General features: G+C 47.5%; 1 long non-coding RNA gene across 1 annotated transcript; it reads right to left on the bottom strand.

Annotated features, from left to right (window-relative positions):
- Window positions 1–1,814: 1,814 nt before the first annotated feature.
- Window positions 1,815–22,567, bottom strand: LOC142827911 (uncharacterized). Its single transcript, XR_012902714.1, has 5 exons — window positions 22,480–22,567; window positions 17,104–17,182; window positions 3,872–3,981; window positions 3,256–3,349; window positions 1,815–2,214 (listed from the first exon to the last, which is right to left on the bottom strand). It is a non-coding gene; the product is annotated as an uncharacterized LOC142827911 (long non-coding RNA).
- Between the last annotated feature and the right edge of the window lie 513 nt (window positions 22,568–23,080).

Here is a 23,080-nt window from a genome sequence, read left to right as displayed (position 1 = left end):
TATTTAAAATTCCACATACAGATATCATACAAGTAAATGAACATACAGAATTAATAGAACATAAACTTTAATTTGACACCTCATTGGGCCCCCTTTGTACAGGCTTTGGGGGCAAACACGTCCCGTCCCGTCCGTCTCCCCCCCCCCCCCCCATGGATGCAGCAGTGACCTGTCTGATCCCCTTAAAATCCAGTAACATGACAGCCTCAACACCCTTGCACCCCTGTGTGTCTATTAGGCTGTATTGCTTCCTGCCACAAGGCTTAGTCAGGGTGCCTGCGGCTTTAAGCGGGGCCAGGAGACAGGAACTATAGCATCCTGATTAATTTGAACTGCTAAAAACAACACTGCAGCCCCAGGAACAGCCAAGCCACCACCTGAGCTCCGGACTTGGCATACAGGGCAGTTTCCCATCATGCGGCCCTGCCCCAGCTTCAGCACTTCTCCAAGGCTGGAGCTGGTGCCAGAGCCCCATGGTGGCTGCCTAGCTGCACACAGGTCAGGCCGCATGGACCCCACGCCGCTGGGAAAGCTCCAACGGAGAAGGCAAGTGTATCCCACACAGGAGCCCATAGCAGGAAGCTGCTGGGCAGAGGAGCAAGGTCAGGATGGCGGCAGGGCTCAGATGGGGGTGGTGTTGGCGAAATGGTGTAGGGTTGCCAGGTGTCTGGTATTGAACCTGACCACCTGGTATTTTCACCCGTCTGGCAAAAAATCAGACAACACCGGACTTAGGTATTTTAAAATACCTAAAGTGTCTGGTATTTTCTGGCCAGGAGACAAAAACCCCAGGGGCTTACCTGGTTCCACAGGGGAGCTGTCCTGTCCCAGCACAGGAAGACAAGCAACCTGTTAGGGCCAAACAGCCTCAAAAGCATTTCTTAAAGGGGCCATACTTTTTTAATATATTTTTTTTTAATTTAACTCTTGGTGTCCTTTTTCTTGCTCAACAACTTTAGCCCCCTCTCCCCCCCCCCCCCCCCATTTTTAACTATCCCTTGTTGGAGTATTCCTGCTTATATAACAATTTAAAATATATACTAAGATATACATTAATGAGGAGGGTGGCACAGGTCTGAACAAGCACATGTGACCTCAATATTGGCACACAAGACAAAACTCACTCTGCTCAGGGATGGAAAAATCTTGGTGGGAACATGACTTCTTCTCCCCCCCCCCCCCAGCCAGCCACACACCCTAGCTGCAAGCAATTGTAGGAAAGACTTGCAAAACCTTATGAGACTTGCACATTGTCACAGGGGTTATTGGAACCTGCCTTAGACCTCTCATGATGCAGTTTACTCCCACCCCGATATCAATGGCAAACAAGCAATACTTTTTGACCATGTTTTTCAAAAGTCTGCCTTAGGCTGGGGCTAGTGGAAGTTGTGGGGCCCTGCTAGTGTCTAAGATGGGATCAAAAATGAGGGGGGCTCCGTGTGCTGCCAGAGCAAGGTCTGGCGGGGGGGAGGGGGCGCGAGCCAGGAACATAGAATGCGGGCAGGAGAGAGGGTTCAGGAGCAGGCTGGGGGGGGGGGGGGAAGGTGTGGGGTCTGGGCGTGAGAGGGTGCTAGAGTGTGGTGGTGCAGGGTTATGGGCAGGAAGAAGGGTGCAGGAGCGGGATGGGGCTGCAGAGTCTGGAAATAGGGACCGTTGCAGGAGTGTGGAGGGTCTGGGCAGGAGTTGGAGTGTACATATGGAGTCTGGGCAGGAAGGAGGGTGCAGGAGTGTGGGATCTGGGCTCGAGGGCACCTTTCCGGCACAGCTCAAGTAGATGTAGCTACTTGTTAGGAATAAGGTCTCAACACTCTGGATGTGGTGAAAACAAGTCGGAGGATTTATTACACACAGCACTGGTCGAGCGAGAACCAGGGGTTAAGCTGGAACACACTGGTTAAGCAAAACATTACAATACATTATATCGGGGAGGAGGGGCGCGGCGGACGGAGGGCAAGCAATTCCATAGGTTCTAGCAGCAAGACCAAATGAGCACATAAGCCAATCTACTATGAAGGTTACACAGCAACTCCGCCCATCGCCAATTAAACTTCTTATCAGTAATACAGGTAGTTATTCCTAACAAGCTAAGTAAACCAAACAAAAAAAGCCAGACAATTCAATGGCAACTTTTGTCTAAAAAAGTTATGATGCGTATACAGGAGGACGATGCCGCCTCAAGCTGGCGTGATGATCCTTGGGTCCTGGGCCCATTATCTAGGATTAAAGGAAAACAGTAAGAACATATCACACTCACTAACATTAACAAGGCTGGTGAGGGCCCTTGGATTGTGGTTGCCAGGGCGACCAGGGTCATGTATCTGCCTGTGCTGTGCAGGTCACAGGCACGGTGACAAAACCTGGGACAAATGTCCTTTGTCACACGGTGCACTGCGCTCTGCATCAATGCTAGCACTGCTAGTGAGGATGTACTGCACCGACACAGTGACTGGGTATGTCCACAGCCATTGAACTTAATTTTAGTGTAGACACCGCCTCAGAATGACACTAGCCTGAGAACCAGGCAAAGGGGAGAACTGAACCTTAAACTCTCAGTTTGGGGAGAGCACTGACCCCTGGCTTGTAAAGCCGATGGTGATACAGTCTTCGCTGCCCAGATTATGAATGCAAAACGGCCTAGGAACCAACTTTTCAGATGGGCCCCCACATGTGCAATTGGCAGGTGAACTCCTGTTTTCCATTGGGGTTTTGATGGGCAATAGGCATCTGGAGTGCTAGTGAGGTGATCTATCATCTGTGAGGAATCAGAAAGATAGGCTTGCGGGGAACATCTACTCTGAAAGCTCAGGCGCCAAGTCAACTTAGGTGCCTATAAGGTTCAGTGGCAGAGTAAAACTGGAATTTAGACACCTGAATTCAGATTCACACTTCAACTCCTGAGTTTGTGTCTAAGTACCTTTGTGAGTCAAGATGCTAAGTCCAGAACAGCTGTGTGTGTGTGTGTGTGTGTGTGTGTGGAAACAGAACCAACAGCGAAATGTTAGATGGCAAGGCTTCCTACTGAAGAGGAAGGATCCCACAATGAAAAGAGAGAGGGAGAGGCCATATTCAAAAACGGGCACAAGGAGTAGGGGGACAGCTCCAGCTCCTGTTGGCATTAGGACACATTACAATCAATAGGGAAAAGAGGAGGTTATATCTTTTATCGGGGAACCGGGAGTAGCAGAAGGGGGCAGCTATATCTCCTAAAAAGCACTAATGGCAGAAGACGTACGCAGTGAATAGTGGGAGACTTACCATAATTCTTCTATTCCAGTCCTCAGCAATCAGGCGTCCATTTCAATATGGCATCCAGTTTCTGGAACTACGTTTCATTGAAGACGATCACAAACTAGAAAGAGTGCAGACAAACAACAAGGCAGAAAATCTATACAACAGTACCTATATGAAGACAGACTTAAAAAACTGGCCTTGCTTTCACGTGTTACACTGGGTATTCTGAAGGAACATACGGCCTTTGTCTCCTCCTCAGGCAACAAGCAAAAGCCAATGGCAACATTACTTAAGACCTATTACGGAATGCAAACGGTCACATTTGGGACTAGACTGCAGAGGATAAAGCGGTTCCTAAAATACTCAATGGGCGTGATGGACCAGGCCGGGTCTGGGCACTGCTGAGGGCATCCACTGAGGGCGAATTGCTCAAAACCCAGGGCGGCTCATTACAGCCCCAGACTGGAGACTATTTGCAAACAGGTCATATACCAGTCAGGCAGAGCACTTCAGCTGCCAATCCAACCACAGCAGGAAACCTCAAGAGCAAAACCCCTCTGACACCCCAACTCTCCGTGCGCCACAATCAGCCCCAAGTCTGCACACAGGTGAGGGGGTGATAGAACCAAATCTCACCTACCCCAAACAGGTCTTTCCAGTCCCAAAGAACCATCCACAAATCCCCGGTCAGTTTATACTTCGGATCTTACCCACAAGATCACGCTGAGCCAATCCTTCAGAATCTAAAACCTAAAGGTTTATTAATAAAAGAAAGAAAAGCACGAGAGTAAGGTTGTTAAGGAGAATACATTACATGCATTGAATCACCAAATTCTCAATGCAGGCTCCAGGCAGACATGTCACAAACTGCTATCTTAAAAGTCTCTGGTTTACATCCTATGTCAGGATGGGCCAACAAGTCTTCCAGTCTCGCTGTTCCTGGCAAGGCTGCATCTGGAATCAGTAGCAGATTTGAAGGCAAGATGCAGTCCACCTCATGGCGTTTTATATTCTCCCCTGGTATCTTCCAAGCTGGAGCAGGTGACATGGCCAAGTGACCTATCCCTTAGTCTCATGTCACAAGCTATGATATTGGCTGGCTTGACGGTCCCAGACACATTCTGCAAGTGTGTATTGGGCACCTTGAGAGCCATTGCTAATTACCAGAGTCATTGACTGGACATCCCTCCCTATAAAAAGGCACTTCAGGCCAGTATCAGCACAAAGTCCATATCCATAATTCAACATATAGACATCATAAAAGTACATGAACCACACACACAGAATCATTAGAACATAAGCTTTCATTTCACACCTCACATCGGCTCCTACGTACACAACCCCCTGTGGACGCAGCAGTTATCTGGCTGCTCCCTTTAAAATCTAGTAATGGGGCACTGGGCTGAAAACATGTGCTAAGAACTTAACCCTTAGGAGACTGAGGAGAAGGAAGGGCACCTGACACACTATCATGACCCATTAGAGTAGGGAGAAAAGGAAGGAAGAAAAGTACAGGGGAAAAGAGCACGAGAGACCAAAAAAAAAAAAAAAACCCTTCAAAAATGGCATGATGGTGCTACCCTGCTGCCTACTAAGCAGACCTCTATGCCGGGCACTAGGGGCCAGAGTGGAAGGAGAGAGGGAACGGGCACCTAGGTAAGAAAAGTACTAAAAGGAGTGCGTGCTATCCTGCCCTGGTGGCAACTGGGGGAAAGGGGACACGGGAGAAGGGGGGCGCTATACCTTAGAATGGCCACTAGGGCGCGGCAGAAGCGAGTGGGGGGGAAGGGCCAGCGAGGCCCGGTGGTTCGCCTCCCAAACAGCGGGGACAGGCGAGGAGCCAGGAGGGATGGACGGGTGAGGTCAACGGTCTAAAGGGCCATAGCGGGAGGAGAGCAGGAAAGGGGCCGCTGCCCAGCCTAAGGGGCAGCAGAGGGCAACCCAACGGCCACACCTGTACAACGGGCACTAGGGGCCAAGGCGACAGGCAAGGCCCACGCGGGCAGCTATAATGCACACAGGGCCTGAGGGGAAAGCCAGGCAGCAGTACTGAAGAGGGAGAGAGTGTCTAAGGGGCAGCCCTACCGTATGAAAGGAGGAAGCATTAAGGAGACTCAGGAGAGGGAAGGGCACCGACACCGTACAGCACCCCTTAGGAGGAGCATGGATGCAGGGCAGCCAAGAGGAGGCCCGGGCCACGCCCAAGGAACAGCAGCTTGGAGCCGAGAAGGGAAGCGGGCAAAGGGGAGCCTGTACGGCGTAACGGGCACTCGGAGCAGCAGAGGACAGGGGCATGGGGAAGCCAAAAGGGGACTGGGTCCAGAAAAGGGACTAGAGGGCGCCAAGCGGCTCCCTAGTGGCCGTCAGGCAACACGGACACTGCCGCCGCCGCCTCTATTGCCCCGTCATGCAGCACACCTGGCCCCTAAACTCCCCTTTCGCCTTCTCTATCCCACACTGGGTCTCGTGCAGTAGAGCTGCCTTTTCCCCCCCCCCCTCCCAGTCCGCGGCCCCTACTGCCCGTTGACTCTGAGGAGGGGAAAAAGGGCAGCTCTACCGCGTAAAGGCCACTGCAGGAGGCAGAAGGTCCCAGGGGAATTAGGGGCGGCCACGCTGAAGAAGGGGGCAATACAGACAGCCGGGACGAGCCGAGCGGGCAAGCAAGCGCCCGACCCGCATCACGGGTACCGGCCCCGGAGGGGGGGGGGGGGGGGGGGGGCGCGCAATAGGAAAAAGGGGAGGCCAAACTGCGGAATGGTCACCAGGGCTCAGCAGAGGACACTTCCTCGGCCTCACAAGACGCTAGGGAGAGCCGAGGCTCAAGGAGGGACGGGTGAGGTCCAGGGCCTAAAAGGCCATAGCGGGAGGAGAGGAGGTGTTTATGCGGCTAAGGGGGCAAAGAGGCCCACCTATATGCTGGGCACTTGGGGCCAGAGCGGAAGGAGAGAGTGCGAAGGGGCACCCGGGGCAGAAAAGGACTAAAAGGAGTGCGTGCTATGCTGCCCTGGTGGACACAGACGCTGAAAAGCAGGGACAGGGCAGCTCTAGGAGCTCGCGGGCACTGCAGACAGAAGAAGCGTGTCAAAGAGAAAAGGGCCGTCTCTTTTGCCTACTGTGAAAAGGATGTGTTGAAGCTTACTTGGAATATGTCAAATGAGCACTAGTTTAATTGTAACTGTCAAAGAGAGGCAGCATTGTGAGATACAGGAGATAAAAATGAAAACAAAATTTGATTAGATGACCAACAATAACCCCGCCGCTTTTAAACGAGTAAGTAACTCAGACAGCAGTATGCAACAAATGTGCTAATTACCTCAAAAGGAGCAGACGAAAGTTTTTGTAAAAGCAGAATAAGACAACAAAAATCTAATGTCAGCAATTGTCAAGCGAGTGGAGGAGTACTAAAAATACTAAAACAAGTTAGCTGAAACAGACTAAGAGTGGACGGGTTGCGAATCTAAAAAACTAAATTTAATCAACTAAAGCTCCCTCTTTGGCGCTGAATCTCGCTGCCGTACATAAGCTCCGAAAGGGGAACAAATAAACTCTAAAAAAAGAACGAACACCAGTCGTAAGTTGCAACAAAAAATCTAAGGAAAGAAAAAACAAAGAAAAGAATATCTCCTGAATCTAAGCAAAGCTTCTATCTTTCTTAACATAAAGATTATATATTTGTTAACTCCATAAATTGTTTAAAAGTAAATCAGGCGTGTATATCTGTAAGAGAAGTTAGTATTTCTTGGGGTTTTTTTTTTTTTTTTTTTTTAACTGTACTATTTTTCTACTTTCTTTGTATATTATATGGTCTTAAAAAATCAAAAATAGTAAATTGATTTCAATAGAAAATTAATTATAAAGTAAATAGAAAAAATCTGTTTGACCCTAAAAAAAAAAAAAGTATTCCTCTGTCTGTAGTTTCAAATCCTTTAAAGAACCAAACCCAGTTACCAAAATGGCGTCACGAACAGGATTTGACAAGAGCAGAAGATGCCCTTTTGATAAGTTAAACAAAACAGAAGGTATAAAACCTCTCAACCACTAGTTCTATCGTAATAAAGATGAAAGGGAAGAAAAACATGCTCAAAATAAGAGCACTTCTAGCAATAGGGGAAAAAAATCATACCTATAACCCTACATGTAACATGTTCAAAGTTAAGATGTTTAATAGCTAATAATGATCTAGCAAAATAAAAGTTAAAAGATTGCAAAATACTATTACCAGACGTAACACAAAAAACCCCATCTAAAGAAACAAATTAGAAAAAACTGCAAAACATATTAGAAAGAACAGCCGATACGCGACAGATCCGTACCGAAATAGAAGTAGCCCAGAAATATTAAAATTGCCAAGTCAAACAACTAACAAGTACTAGAAGACCTTATAAAATATGCTAAAAAAAAGAAAAGAAAATATTTAACTGCCGACAAATGAGATCCAACTAAAGGGGTCCGTGTACTTTAGCACTAGTTGAAAAAAGCCAAAAACAGTTAACAGCAGCACAGAGAGCTGATCCTCACCAATTTAAATATATACAAGATCCAGGTCTGATAACAAGAAGACAAAGTAACACCACAAACAGTATAGCAAAGAGTAGAAGAGAACGAAAGAAACCAAAGCCTAAAATTGTAGCCAACAGCCCTAACAAAGACTAGTGTTTGGGGAATATTAGAAACTATAAATGATTTAAAAGTAGTACGCAAACATACCTCAGCACCAACATACGATCCCCCGAGAGACACGCGTAAAACGTGCGAAAATTTCCAAACCCCGAAGAAGGGGAAAGACCCAAACACAGAAGAAAAAGCCATATTTAGTTTTCTGTTAAGAAATAGATACAGTAAACCAGATTTTAACAAGATAACGCCCCAAGAACAGAAACAAGCAGCAATAGAAAAAAAAAGATAGCAGGAATAGACAAAAATTCTCTAAATCAAAAAACGAGTAGCAGAAGCCCCGAAACAATCCAAGAAAAAAAGATAATAGAATTTATATAAGTGCTGAAGTATTAAATTAGAACACCAAGAATTATGAACAATTTAAATAGTTATTAGATACAAAAGCCCAAATAACCATAATAAATGAAGCAAAAGTACCACATTAAAAAAGAAAACGTAAAATATGAACGTCAAGACTAAATGAAGATAAAATGTATCAACCAGAAGTAATAAAAGTAAAACAAAAACAGAATGTAACAAAAACCACAGTAGTACTAAAAGAAAAGAATATACTAAGCATAAATATAATAATACAGAATCCAACAATACGACAGAATTTAAAAACAGTATTATCAATACAAATATCCAATGAAAAATTACATGTCACAAAAGGTGAATAGTATACCAACAAAAGCAGAAAGAAAAGAACCCATTAATCAGTCATTAAAAGAGTTACTAATAAATTAAACAAGTATTACACACCCAATATAAAAGTCCAGCATAAAGAATACCAAAAAAAAAAAAGAAAAAAAAAGAGAAAAGAGATTATAGAAAAATAAATGAAGCAATACAACCAGTTGCCTTTACCACCACCCCCCCTAAAACAAACCAACTATAGAACAATATTTAAAAGAAAAAGAAGAATTAAAATAAAGAGCACTAATAGATTTAAACGATATGTTTTATAGTATACCTATAAAAAAGAACCTTAAATTTTTCAATTAGAAGAAAATACTATAGGTGGAACGCATTACCCCCAAGGTTATAAAAATTCACCAGCACATTAGCAACAGATGCCATAAAGTATACCCTTAGTCAACAAAGTTAAGAACAAGATCCCCGAATAGTATACTATGTAGATGACCTTTTAAGAAGAGACAAGACACAAGAAGCTATAGAACACTTAACCACTCAAAGATAGCAAATAAACGAAAGAAAAGTAACTATAGCCCAAAGTAAATACTCCCTTCTAAGAATTCAAGTGATAGAAAATAAAACAATAAGTACAACTTACCCCAATGGTGTAAGTAAGTAGTTAAATAACCCTCCGAAAACCCACAAACAGCTACAAGAAGTTTTAAGCCTAGTAAATTATAATGAAGCAAGTATTCAACAGTTAAGACATAAAATAAAACCCTTATTGAAATTATTAAAAAGAAAGAAAGAAAGATTTAATTATCTACAATGAAAAAGCCCAAGCAGCCTTAATAGAATTAAACCAAAATTTGTAACACCCCACTCTATTAAAAAAGTAAGACCCTAAGAAACCCCCAAGAGAATTACAAATTAACTAGAATGAAGAGTGGGTAACACAAAGAGAAAAACAAGAAAAAGTAGATAAATTGATTTTGCAATTTAACAAACCCCCAAAACATTATAGTGAATATAGAAAACTATTATAAGTTTAATAAAATAAAAGATAAGTACTTTTTTAAATGACAAGTGTAAGTCTTACTTTACACACTCCAAAAGTGTCAGCTTTAGCATAGCTTACCATAAAAATAATACCACCAAACTTTGAAAGCCAGACAAATACTTAAGAAAAACTGTATTATAGCGAGCTAGTTAGTCAAATGTTAAACTAAGAAAAAATGTAATGCCCTAAAGCCCCAAAAGCTACACCAAGAATAACAGAAACACCCTAGATATTAACAGATAAAAGCATGAAAGGGGGAAAAACAAAAGCAAGATATTACTGTACCAAATGTGAAAACAAGTTCTTTATTGTGTTAAAAGAAAAGAAGCAGAAGTAGAAAAAGTTAGAATAAGATTACAACATACACAAGAAAGTCACCATAAAAATTAAGCATAGATAGTATGTATGGTATAAAAAGACTGTTAAAAAAGAACACAGACATTGAAACACATGCAGGGTGGAGAGAAATATAGACCATCATCAGAAATCACGTAAGTGGTACATCAGTAAAACATATCCCTAGCCATAAAGAAAGATACAACACTAACCACAAACAACTAGATCAAGAATTGCAAGAATTTAAAGTGTTAGTAGAAAAAAACAAAGAAAAAGAAGAAGTAAATCCATTCATAAAATACTTACATGAATACACAAGCCACTTTGAAGACACAAAAAGAAAGAGAATAGATAAAGCAATATACAGGAAGAGAATCAAGAATTAAAATAAAAGAACATGAAAAAATACATAAAAGCCTGTAAAATTTGTCACAATACTAAACGTATAAATCAGCTAAAATATGCCTAATAAAGCATATAACCCAGAATATCATAAACCAGGAAACCATTAGCAAACAGATTTATAATAAGACCATTACCGAGTGCTAAACAATACCCAAAGCGAGTAGTTGTGGTAGAGTTAAGAAATCAGAGTACTATAGTAATTCCTTTTTAAAAAACCAAAAGCAAAACACATACTAAAAGCCTTAGAAAAAATAATAGCAGCTTAAAGACGCCCACAAATAATACAATCAGATAGAAGCCCACCATTTAGAAGTAAAAAATTAGAACAATAGTCCATAGAAAAAGGCATAACATAGCATTTAAATTTCCCATACCATCCTCAATCCAACAAAGTAGCAGAAAAGAAAACTGATACCTTAAAACAGCAACTAAAAATAGCACCTTTAAAGGTTAACACCTAGTATTAGATACAGTTTTATTAAATGTAAATGAACATACAAGCCGACAGCCAGATATAAAACCCAAGCAGCAACCAAACTAAAAAAAGCCCTCCTATAAAGCAAAGAGAAAAAATATAGATTGTATAGCCAACGAAAAATAAAGAGAAAAGAGTAGCATTAGAAAGACCAAAAAAGTTACCATTCACCTATGTAATCACAACAAAAACAAGAAAAAGATTAGCACACCATAATTAGCTAAGTAGTAAAGAATGAAATTAACAGTTCCACAAGATTATATATTACAAGTTGTTCATCATCACTAAAAATCACGTTAACAGTGCAAGATAGACCAGCTTAAATAGTAAGTATGATCCATTACAACAAAACTAGACCCAAGTCAAAAACACCACCACCACCCAAACTAAATTAGCTAACAAACCAGCCCAGTGGCAAGTGTGTAAAATAAACTATACCACCCCCACTAGGAAAGAAGAAGTACAGGCAGTCCCCGGGTTACATGGATCCGACTTACATCGGATCCCTACTTACAAACGGGGTGAGGCAACCCCGCACTCGCTGCTTCCCCCCAGCGGACCAGGGAGACGCGGAGCGGCTTTTCTCAGCAGACACCTCAGCTTGAGAATAAAGGACTGAGGGAAGTGAGGTGTGGGAGAATAAAACTGAGCTCTGGAGAAATGTTTGGCTAGAGTTTCCCCCTACAGTATGTACCAGTTCCGACTTACATACAAATTCAACTTAAGAACAAACCTACAGTCCCCATCTTGTACGTAACCCGGGGACTGCCTGTAAATCAAACTCTAGTTATAATTCAACAAAATGATACCAGTTAGAATATGTCCCGCTTGTATAGTATTAAAGCTAACATGAACAATTAAGTAAACAAATCATATGAAAGCGCACACTCCCCCCTCTCCCCCCCATACAATGATAAGCATACAAGCCCCAAACCAAAGTTTATTTAGCTTTAGCATAACACCATTATATGGCGTATAGCTTAATATTAGCAACCCAACAGAAACACACAACCCATAGATCCAAACCACATTTGTTAACAATTCCACTATCTGGAACCACAGCCTTAGCTACATCAGATAGTAATGCAACCCTTCCAACATTAACAGTTGTAATACCCCCCTCAAATTTACAACCAACAAAAACAGGAAGAGTAATAATAAGATTGCAACCAGCATATAAAAAAGAAAGAAAGAATAGAACATAGTATAAATTGCACAACATGAAAGTCACGAAAAAAGAAAAGAAGATATATAAGCAACCAAAAAAATTATTAAAGCAATGGGAGGAGGATGTAAAACCAGATTTGTTAGCAATTAATTCATTAAGTAGAAAAATAATAGTCACCATGAAAAAGCTGAAACGGCAAAATTATTACATTAAGTAAATACAGCTGTAAACATATCTAATACAAATGCCGATAAAACAAGAATAAAGTAAAAATATATCTATGTATTTAAATAATCTAAATTGCATAAGTTTGTACAGTAGTAGTAGTAGTAGTAGTAGTTTTAGAAAAAAATTATTGCAAAAAATTAAGAAAGATGAGAGAGGGATAAGTAAAAAAGCACCATTCGTCAAAATACCAGATACAGCACAAATCAGTCATGAAATAACATCCCATAGAATTAATATAAGATAAGAAGCAATAATTATACCAACAAGAAAGATATAAAGAAACAAGTGAAGTATAAAGAAAAAGAATAGTTTCTACACCTAAGCATTAATGTAATAGTTCAGAAAAGTTCAAGATGTGTAAACCAGCATTGTTTAATAGACAAAAAGTTGTGTCCACATTAACGAGTAAAATTAATTAGTTACCAAATAAATGTAAAGAATACATAAGCTCTAACCAAACCCATTTAATTGTTTGTCACTGTAGTGACTCAATTTAGCAATTGTTAAGCAAAAAAATAATGCATAATAAATGTTATGTTATACCAGTTAAAATGAATGTCACCGTACCTTTTCGTAATGTAAACAAACTATAAAACTTAACACAAATGAGTTACAACTGCACTAAAAAAAGCAATAAGACTACTGAACAAAATATAGTGTCGTAGATCCGATTTTTAACAAAAGAAATGAAAGCCATAACAAAACAAACTTTCCAAGACACCCAAGTAATATTACCAGTAGAGCATTTCACAATACAAAAACTAAACTTACAAAAAATAGAAGTTATAAATCTAGACGTAAAGAAACGAAATTAGAACATTTTGTTAAAAGTTAGAAAATGTATTAAGCTAGCAATCAAGAATCAAACTGTAAAACACGTAAACGAATCACCCATAACAATAGTAAACGTATTACATAATTTAGATAAAACAATTAAGTATAAAAAGTACAAGACGACAAAAAGCAAGTGTTTAAAACTTTTTATCCATGTTGATATCAAAAAAAGAGTTTTAGATTATTTGTACAATAATAATATTAATAATTGTAATAAGAATATTCTATATGTGTAAAAAATTTTCCCAAAAACAAACTATAAAATTTATGAAAATAAAACAAATAGAAAACGAGCAAATAGCAAATCCACAAGCACAGAGGGAAATAAAGTTATTGTAATTAAAGTGTCTCATTTGACTCAAAAGGATGTGTTAAAGCCTACCCAGAATATGTCAAATGAGCACTAGTTTAATTGTAAGTGTCAAAGCAAGTCAGCATTCTGAGATACAGGAGATAAAAATGAAAACAAAATTTGATTAGATGACCAACAATAACCCCGCCGCTTTTAAAGAAGTAAATAACTCAGACAGAGGTATGCAACAAAAGTGCTAATTACCCCAAAAGGAGCAGACGAAAGTTTTTGTAAAACCAGAATAAGACAACAAAAATCTAATGTCAGCAATTGTCAAGCGAGTGGAGGAGTACCAAAATACCCAAACAAGATATATAAAGTTAGCTGAAACAGACCAAGAGTGGACGGGTTGCGAATCCAAAATCCTAAGTCTGATCAACCAAAGCTCCCTCCCCGGCGCTGAATCTCGCTGCCGTACATAAGCTCCGAAAGGGGAACAAATAAACTCCAAAAAAGAACGAACACCAGTGGTGAGTTCCAACGAAAAACACAAAGACAGAAAAAACATAAACAAAAGAATATCTCCTGAACCTAAGCAATGCTTCTATCTTTCTTAACATAAATATTATATATTTGTTAACTCCATAAATTGTTTAAAAGTAAATCAGGAGGGCATCTCTGGAAGAGAAGTTTTTATTTCTTGCTTTTTTTAAACTGTACTATTTTTTTTTACTTTTTCTTTGTATATTATATTGTCTTAAAAAAAATCAAGAATAGTAAATTGATTTAAATAGAAAAAATAAAAAAGTCTTTGTTTGACCCTAAAAAGAGTATTCCTCTGTCTGTAGTTTCAAATCCTTTAAAGAACCAAACCCAGTTACCAAAAGGCACCTTGACTAGGAGGAGACTAGGAGAAGGGGGAGCGCTATACCTTAGAATGGCCACTAGGGCGCGGCAGGAGTGGGCGGGGGGAAGGGCCAGAGAGGCCCGGCGGATCGCCTCCCAAACAGCGGGGGGACAGGCGAGGACCCAGGAGGGATGGACGAGTGAGGTCAACGGCCTAAAGGGCCATAGCGGGAGGAGAGCAGGAGAGGGGCAGCAGACGGCGACCAAACGGCCCACACCTGTACAAGGGGCACTAGAGACCAAGGCCCACTCGGGCAGCTATAATGCACACAGGGGAAAACGAGGCAGCAGTGCTGAAGAGGGAGAGAGCGTCTAAGGGGCAGCTCTACCGTATGAAAGGAGGAAGCATTAAGGAGACTCAGGAGAGGGAAGGGCACCGACACCGTACAGCAACCCCTTAGGAGGAGCATGGATGCAGGGCAGCCAAGAGGAGGCCCGGGCCCCGCCCAAGGAACACCAGCTTGGAGCCGAGACGGGAAGCGGGCAAAGGGGAGCCTGTACGGCGTAACGGGCACTCGGAGCAGCAGAGGACAGGGGCGTGGGGAAGCCCAAAAGGGGACTGGGACAAGAAAAGGGACGAAGGGGCGCCAAGCGGCTCCCTCTCTAGACTGCTGCGCCTAGTGGCCGTCAGGCAATATGGGACACTGCCGCCGCCTCTATTGCCCCGTCAGGCAGCACACCTGGCCCTTAAACTCCCCTTTCGCCTTCTCTATCCCACACTGGGTCTCGTGCAGTAGATCTGCCCTTTTTCCCCCCCCTCCCAGTCCGCTGCCCCTACTGCCCGTTGACTCTGAGGAGGGGAAAAAGGGCAGCTCTACCGTGTAAAACCCACTGCAGGAGGCAGAAGGTCCCAGGGGAATTAGGGGCGGCCATGCTGAAGAAGGGGCAATACAGACAGCCGGGACGAGCCAAACGGGCAAGCAAGCGTCCGACCCGCATCACGGGCACCGGCCCGGGGGAGGGAGGCGCGCAATAGGAAAAAGCGGGGGAGGTTAAACTGCAGAAAGGTCACCAGGGCTCAGCAGAGGACACTTCCTCGGCCTCACAAGATGCTAGGAAGAGCCGAGGCTCAAGGAGGCACCGGTGAGGTCCAGGGCGTAAAAGGACATAGCGGGAGGAGAGGAGGTGTTTGTGCGGCTAAGGGGGCAAGGAGGCCCACCTATGTGCTGGGCACTTGGGGCCAGAGCGGAAGGAGAGAGGGAAGGGGCAGAAAAGGACTAAAAGGAGTGCGTGCTACACGCTGCCCTGGTGGCCACAGACGCTGAAAATCAGGGACAGTGCAGCTCTAGGAGCTCGTGGGCACTGCAGACAGAAGAAGCGTGTCAAAGAGAAAAGGGCCGTCTCTTACCTACGCGGCACCTGACTAGGAGGAGACTAGGAGAAGGGGGAGCGCTATACCTTAGAATGGCCACTAGGGCGCGGCAGAAGCGAGTGGGGGGGGGAAGGGCCAGCGAGGCCCGGCGGATCGCCTCCCAAACAGCGGGGGGACAGGCGAGGACCCAGGAGGGATGGACGAGTGAGGTCAGCGGCCTAAAGGGCCATAGCGGGAGGAGAGCAGGAGAGGGGCAGCAGACGGCGACCAAACGGCCCACACCTGTACAAGGGGCACTAGAGACCAAGGCCCACTCGGGCAGCTATAATGCACACAGGGGAAAACGAGGCAGCAGTGCTGAAGAGGGAGAGAGCGTCTAAGGGGCAGCTCTACCGTATGAAAGGAGGAAGCATTAAGGAGACTCAGGAGAGGGAAGGGCACCGACACCGTACAGCAACCCCTTAGGAGGAGCATGGATGCAGGGCAGCCAAGAGGAGGCCCGGGCCCCGCCCAAGGAACACCAGCTTGGAGCCGAGACGGGAAGCGGGCAAAGGGGAGCCTGTACGGCGTAACGGGCACTCGGAGCAGCAGAGGACAGGGGCGTGGGGAAGCCCAAAAGGGGACTGGGACAAGAAAAGGGACGAAGGGGCGCCAAGCGGCTCCCTCTCTAGACTGCTGCGCCTAGTGGCCGTCAGGCAATATGGGACACTGCCGCCGCCTCTATTGCCCCGTCAGGCAGCACACCTGGCCCCTAAACTCCCCTTTCGCCTTCTCTATCCCACACTGGGTCTCGTGCAGTAGAGCTGCCCTTTCCCCCCCCCCTCCCAGTCCGCGGCCCCTACTGCCCGTTGACACTGAGGGGGGGAAAAAGGGCAGCTCTACTGCGTAAAACCCACTGCAGGAGGCAGAAGGTCCCAGGGGAATTAGGGGAGGCCATGCTGAAGAAAGGGCAATACAGACAGCCGCGACGAGCCAAACAGGCAAGCAAGCGCCCGACAGGCGAGGACCCAGGAGGGATTTATGGGTGAGTTCAATGGCCTAAAAGGTCATAGCGGGAATCTAAATGGAAGGTATGCGCCCTAGCTCAGATCAAAGTATAGAAGGTGAGAAGGGGGTATTGGCTCCATTGAGGGGTATGAGGGATTAGCCGAGAGGGAAAGGATCATCTGCCTAACATTGAATACGGAACACACCAGGGAGAGAAAAGGAGGGAAAGGGTAGCAAATCTGAGTACAAGTAATGGGGACTAGGAGGTTTCAAGAGAAAAGTGGGTAAGGGATCTTTATTCTTCCTAAGGGGAGCAAACAGCAGAGGACCGTCAATCAAATAAGCGGCAGCTACACTGAGGAAGAGCGTGAGGACCAACAAAAACACATAATGGGAAAGAAGCCGTTATATTCCACAATGGAAAATAGGGTAAGAGAATCAAAGGAGAGGAAAGGGTGCGTATATTGTCAGCCACAGAAGCTATAGGTAGCAGATGCTTTCATGTTCAAGGGGCATTTATACCTGCTAAAGAGCACACATGGAAGGAATGGTAACACTAGGGAAAGGGAAGCCTTACCGTAATTCTTTTGTTCTCATCCACAGCGCTTGTGTGCCAATTCCATCATCAGGCATCATGTTGACCAATTAGAGGAAGTCTGATGAAGGAAAAAAACTAGCTTAAAACAGACAAAATCACTATAAGGCTGTGGTCACCAACAGGTCGATCGTGATCGACTGGTCAATCGTGAGGCCACGACCAGTCGATAGCGAGGCATCCTGTCCGCCCCGCCCCCATTTCCCTCCCACCCCCGAGAAGCCCCACTACCTACCTAAAGTGAAAATGGAGGTAGTGTAGGCTTCCCAGGGATGGACAGAAGTCCTGCAGCTTAGCACCACTTCCAGCGATTCCCGAAGTAGCGCTAGCTGCTCTGCCGGGTGTACTGCGGGAGGGAGCATTGGCTCCCTGCACCACACAGGAGGGGTGAGTCAGCCCCGGGGCAGGCACGCACTGGGTTTCCCTGCACGGGCGGGCGGGGGGGGGGGGGGGAGAAGAGAGGAGTTCAGCCCCGGGGCAGGCACACGCTGCTTTCCCTCTGGGGTGGAATCCTGAGAGGAGGCAGAAGCAGGGGACTCTCTGCCTCCACTGGCACCCCGCTCCCCAGCCACAGAATTCTGTTCCCACTCCCCTGTTCCCAGCTACAGAAATCTGTCTCTATTCCTGTCCCCACTGACACCCTGTCCCCAGCTGCAGAAACCTTTCCCCACTGGCACTCTGTCCCCTGCTGCAGAACCCTGTCCTCTTCCCTGCCCCCCGCCGCAGAACTCTGTCCCCACAAAATGTATAATTATAAATGCTTCATTTTAGATTTAAATAGCATGAATAAAAAACATTTATTTCATAACTATAAACACATGATTTTAATTTTAAACATCGCATAATTTAAAAATAAACTGTTTATCAGAGTCTGTAAGTAAGGGCTGGGGATAGCAAGTGATGGACAGGAGGGGAATAGAGAGGGCGGGGCTTCAAAGAAGGGGCAGGCTGGTAGATCTTCGCCTGTTTGGAGATTTAAAAAGCGATCTCGGGTGTAAAAAGGTTGGAGACCACTGCTATAAGGTATATGGGCAAGGGGACACTAAGCACAATTACACTAGGCACAAGCGGTAAAATTAAAAGCGTCAGCTACACTGCGCAATAAGCACTTGGGCTAAGATGGTAGAAAAAGCTTAAAGAGCACCACTGAGGGCAGAAAAGAAGGGGAAGGAACAAGCGTGCCTATCCTGCATAACCGACACAATGGGGAGCAGAGCCCCAGAAGGCTATTCTTCACATTGGCCACTGGGGGGAAGCAGCAGGAGACGGAGGTGGACCGCTTATACAGTCTAAGCAATACGAGAGGCAGCAGAGAATTCAAAGCAGGAATAAAGTGGTGGCTGAACTAAACCAAGTCTCCTGAACACAACAGAGGAGGCATAGAAAGGGGGGGGGGGAGGAGGAGAAGAAGACACACGTAACTTTTGAAGCACAGGAGAGGAGGCCTAGATTACCTAACATGCAGTAGGCAGATGGAGAGTGAAATGGTGGGAGAGAGGGAAAGGCGGCCACCCCGGTTAATAGCCAGCACAGAGCGTAGATACTTCTATACCACAAAACAACACTACAGGTAGACTGAGGAAGGGGGAGGTAACGCACAATGGGGAGGAGAGAAGGGGAACGAAAGCAGTCCAAGTACAACGGGCACTAGGACAACAGGGAGAGGAGGAGGAAAGGGAGAAGAGGGCCAAAAGGCGGGAAAGGCAGATCGAAAGGCTAAGAGGCACAACTCAGGGCAGAAAACAGGGGCGCCTAGCCTCCATAACCAACCCTCACAAATGGCAAAAGAGGGAGGGAAGACATGTTCTACCTCCCAACGGCCACTAGGGGGCAGCACAGGGGCTGAGGGCCATTGTTCCTTCCCCCCACGCCCTCCTTTTACAACCTAATGGACGCTAGGGGCAGCAGAGTGCTCAAGAGGGCAAAGAGCCCTCCTTACTACATTACCCCTTCTAGTGTGTCTGTGCAGGGACCCGCCCCTCACCCCCGTTTACCCTCTCCACGCCATAGGGGGCGTCCTTATGCAGTAAAGCTGCCCTGTCCCCTCCTCAGAGTCAACGGGCTGTAGGGGCAGCGGACTGAGGAGGCGAGAAGGAGGCAAAACCCACATTTTAACGCCCACCAGGGCACGCAGAGGATGAAAGGGGACCGAGGGAGGATAGGCTCAATAATGAAGAACAAGCGGGAAAAGGACGCCCTTATTTCATAGCCGCTACCGGGGGCAAGAAAGGGGCAGCTCTCTTGCAAAAAGGGCAGGAAGGACAGCAGACAGTGAAAGGGGAGCAGAGGCAACTATAGCCCACAAGGGCCATTAAAAACTGAGAGGAGACAGGGGCTCAAACTACCTCAACACCACGACTAAGTACAGCTGAAAGCAAAGTGGAGAAAAGGACGGTTATGCGCCTCATGGACGCCCCCCGAGGCAGGAGTGGAAGGAAGGGTGGCTATCCTGAGGAACAGGCTTTAGGGGCACCAGATGGCAAAATGGAAGGCTTTACTACACAATGGGCAGTAGGGGCAAATGACTGAAGACAAAGGGGCACTTATAAAGCTAATGGGGAAACAAACACAGCAGAGGTGAAAGGGGGGAAGAGAGCTGTTATTGTTTACACAGGGCACTAGGGTGGAAGAGAGCCAAGAGCGGAAGGGAGAAGGAGGAGCAGGTAGATTGCACAAAGCACACAAAGGGGAAGGAGAGCTTCTATAGGGAGGAAGCGGCAGCTAAACTGAACAAGGTCTCCTGGATACAACAGATGAGGCATAGAGGTAAAGGGGGGGGAGGAGGAGAGAGACACATTTCTAACGTAAGAGGCACAGGAGAGCAGACAGTCAAGGAGAAAAGGTTAGGTTGCCTAACACGCACTAGGCAGAGGCAGAGTGTGAAATAGCGGGGCGGGGAGGAGGAAAAAAGAGTAGGCCACCCCGGTTAATAGTCAGCTCCGAGCAAAAGCACTTGTATACCACACAACAGCAATAGAGGGAGCAAATTGAGGAGGGTGGCCGTAACACGCACAATGGGGAGCAGAGAGGGAGAAGGGGAAAAAGAAGGCAGTTCAAGTACAACGGGCACTAGGACAACAGGGAAAGGTCGAGGAAAGGGGCAAGAGGGTCAAAAGGCGGGAAAGGCAGATCGAAAGGCTAAGAGGCACAACTCAGGGCAGAAAACAGGGGCGGCCTAGCCTCCATAACCAACCCTCACTCAGGGCAAAAGAGGGAAGGAAGACATGTTATACCTCCCAACGGCCACTAGGGGACAGCACAGGGGGTGAGGCCCATTGTCCCGTTTCCCCCCCCTTTACAAGCTAATGGACGCTAGGGGCAGCAGAGAGTTCAAGAGGGCAAAGAGCCCTCCTACTACATTACCGCTCCTAGTGTCCACTGTGCAGAGACCCGCCCCTCACCCCCGTTTACCCTCTCCACGCCATAGGGGGCGTCGTTATGCAGTAAAGCTGCCCTGTCCCCTCCTCAGAGTCAACGGGCTGTAGGGGCAGCGGACTGAGGAGGCGAGAAGGAGGCAAAACCCACATTTTAACGCCCACCAGGGCACGCAGAGGATGAAAGGGGACCGAGGGAGGATAGGCTCAATAATGAAGAACAAGCGGGAAAAGGACGCCCTTATTTCATAGCCGCTACGGGGGGGGCAAGAAAGGGGCAGCTCTCTTGCAAAAAGGGCAGGAAGGACAGCAGACAGTGAAAGGGGAGCAGAGGCAACTATAGCCCACAAGGGCCATTAAAAACTGAGAGGAGACAGGGGCTCAAACTACCTCAACACCAGGACTAAGTACAGCTGAAAGGAAAGTGGAGAAAAGGACGGTAATGCGCCTCATGGACGCCCCCCGAGGCAGGAGTGGGAGGAAGGGTGGCTATCCCGAGGAACAGGCTTTAGGGGCACCAGATGGAGAAATGGAAGGCTTTGCTACACAATGGGCAGTAGGGGCAAATGACTGAAGACAAAGGGGCACTTATAAAGCTAATGGGGAAACGAAGCCAGCAGAGGTGAAAGGGGGGAAAAAGAGCTGTTATAGTTTTCACAGGGCACTAGGGTGGAAGAGAGCCAAGAGCGGAAGGGAGAAGGAGGAGCAGGTAGATTGCACAAAGGGACAGGAGAGCTTCCATAGGCAGGAAGCGGCAGCTAAACTGAACAAAGTCTCCTGAATACAACAGATGAGGCATAGAGATAAAGGCGAGAGGATGAGGAGAGACATACACTTCTAATATACCAGGCACAGGTCAGCAAGCAGAGAGTCAAGGAGAAAATGTTAGGTTGCCTAACACACACTAGACAGAGGCAGAGAGTGATATTGTGGGGCAGGAAGGAGGAAAAAAGAGGTGGCCACCCTGGTTAATAGTCAGCACAGAGCGAAAGAGGGGAAGTCTCCCGTAGTGCACGTTGCTGCTCCTAGTGCCCCCTAAGCACAGCAACCACCCCTTAAACTAAAGTCCAGAGCTTCCTAGCTGTAATGTAGTACAGTTGCAAAGTCCCCGCTCCACTCCCGCCAGTCAATGAGCGCCGGACCTAGCACCCTGAGGGGAGAGAGAGAGAGAGAGAGCAGTACCGTGAAGAGCAACGTACATAGGATCCGCCCTCACCTCCGACCCTTGCGCTCAGGAGGCCCCGCAGCCCCCGGGGAAAGGCGGCCCGACGCCGCGGGCCCGGCCGCCCCGCAGCCCCCGGGGAAAGGCGGCCCGACGCCGCGGGCCCGGCCGCCCCGCAGCCCCCGGGGAAAGGCGGCCCGACGCCGCGGGCCCGGCCGCCCCGCAGCCCCCGGGGAAAGGCGGCCGGACGCCGCGGGCCCGGCCGCCCCGCAGCCCCCGGGGAAAAGCGGCCGGACGCCGCGGGCCCGGCCGCCCCGCAGCCCCCGGGGAAAAGCGGCCGGACGCCGCGGGCCCGGCCGCCCCGCAGCCCCCGGGGAAAAGCGGCCGGACGCCGCGGGCCCGGCCGCCCCGCAGCCCCCGGGGAAAAGCGGCCGGACGCCGCGGGCCCGGCCGCCCCGCAGCCCCCGGGGAAAAGCGGCCGGACGCCGCGGGCCCGGCCGCCCCGCAGCCCCCGGGGAAAAGCGGCCGGACGCCGCGGGCCCGGCCGCCCCGCAGCCCCCGGGGAAAAGCGGCCGGACGCCGCGGGCCCGGCCGCCCCGCAGCCCCCGGGGAAAAGCGGCCGGACGCCGCGGGCCCGGCCGCCCCGCAGCCCCCGGGGAAAAGCGGCCGGACGCCGCGGGCCCGGCCGCCCCCATGTGGGACGGCACCCAAGGCAGAGTCAGGCCCCAGGCGCACGGGTTTTTAGGCCGAGCGGGTGAGGGATGCAGGGCAGGGTCCCAGCCGAAGGGGAGACTCCAGGCCCAACGGGAGGGGAATACTCACGAAGCAGCGGAACGAAAACGGCAGCGCTCAAGTCTCATCACAGACGCCAGCCTCACCTTCGGAGTCCCCACCGGCAAATAGCGCTCACTTCTGCTGCAGCTCCTTTTATATGTCCCGGCGAGGCTCTGATTGGCTGCTTTCAGACGCCTCTCTTTGATTGGCTCCTTTGCTCGCGCCTCTCTCGGTCACGTGAAGGTCTCGTGCTCTAGCCACGCCTTCCTCTGCAGGGAAGAGCCAGTTCTCGCGTATCAAAGCGCAGGAGTCCTTTCAACTTGACTTTTTGTCCTCAGACACTGGTGTGAATCTGAACTAGCTCCTCTGATTTGGAGCAGTTACATCGGTGTCACTGAAAGCCGTTTGTCCCTGGGTTTTTTTATGGTCATTTAGCTAAGGGATTTAGCCAAGGGTGGAATTTCGGGCGGGCGGGCGGGCGGGACGGACGCAGGTTGCTTTTCCTCCCGTGCCCAGACGCTAAGGGAGCGAGGGGATAGCACTTGCGTTCCTTGCTTACGTTCCCCTCGCTCCCGTAGCGTGCGGGTACGGGATGAAGAGCAAGCCGCCTCCCGGAGCGCACGGCTGCTGCCTCCCCTACCCGCCCAAA

The sequence above is a fragment of the Pelodiscus sinensis genome, chromosome 3 (assembly GCF_049634645.1).
Source record: "Pelodiscus sinensis isolate JC-2024 chromosome 3, ASM4963464v1, whole genome shotgun sequence".
Classification (NCBI taxonomy): Eukaryota; Metazoa; Chordata; order Testudines; family Trionychidae; genus Pelodiscus; species Pelodiscus sinensis.
Note: the sequence above shows the minus strand (reverse complement) of the source record. Positions and strands in the feature narration are given on the sequence as shown.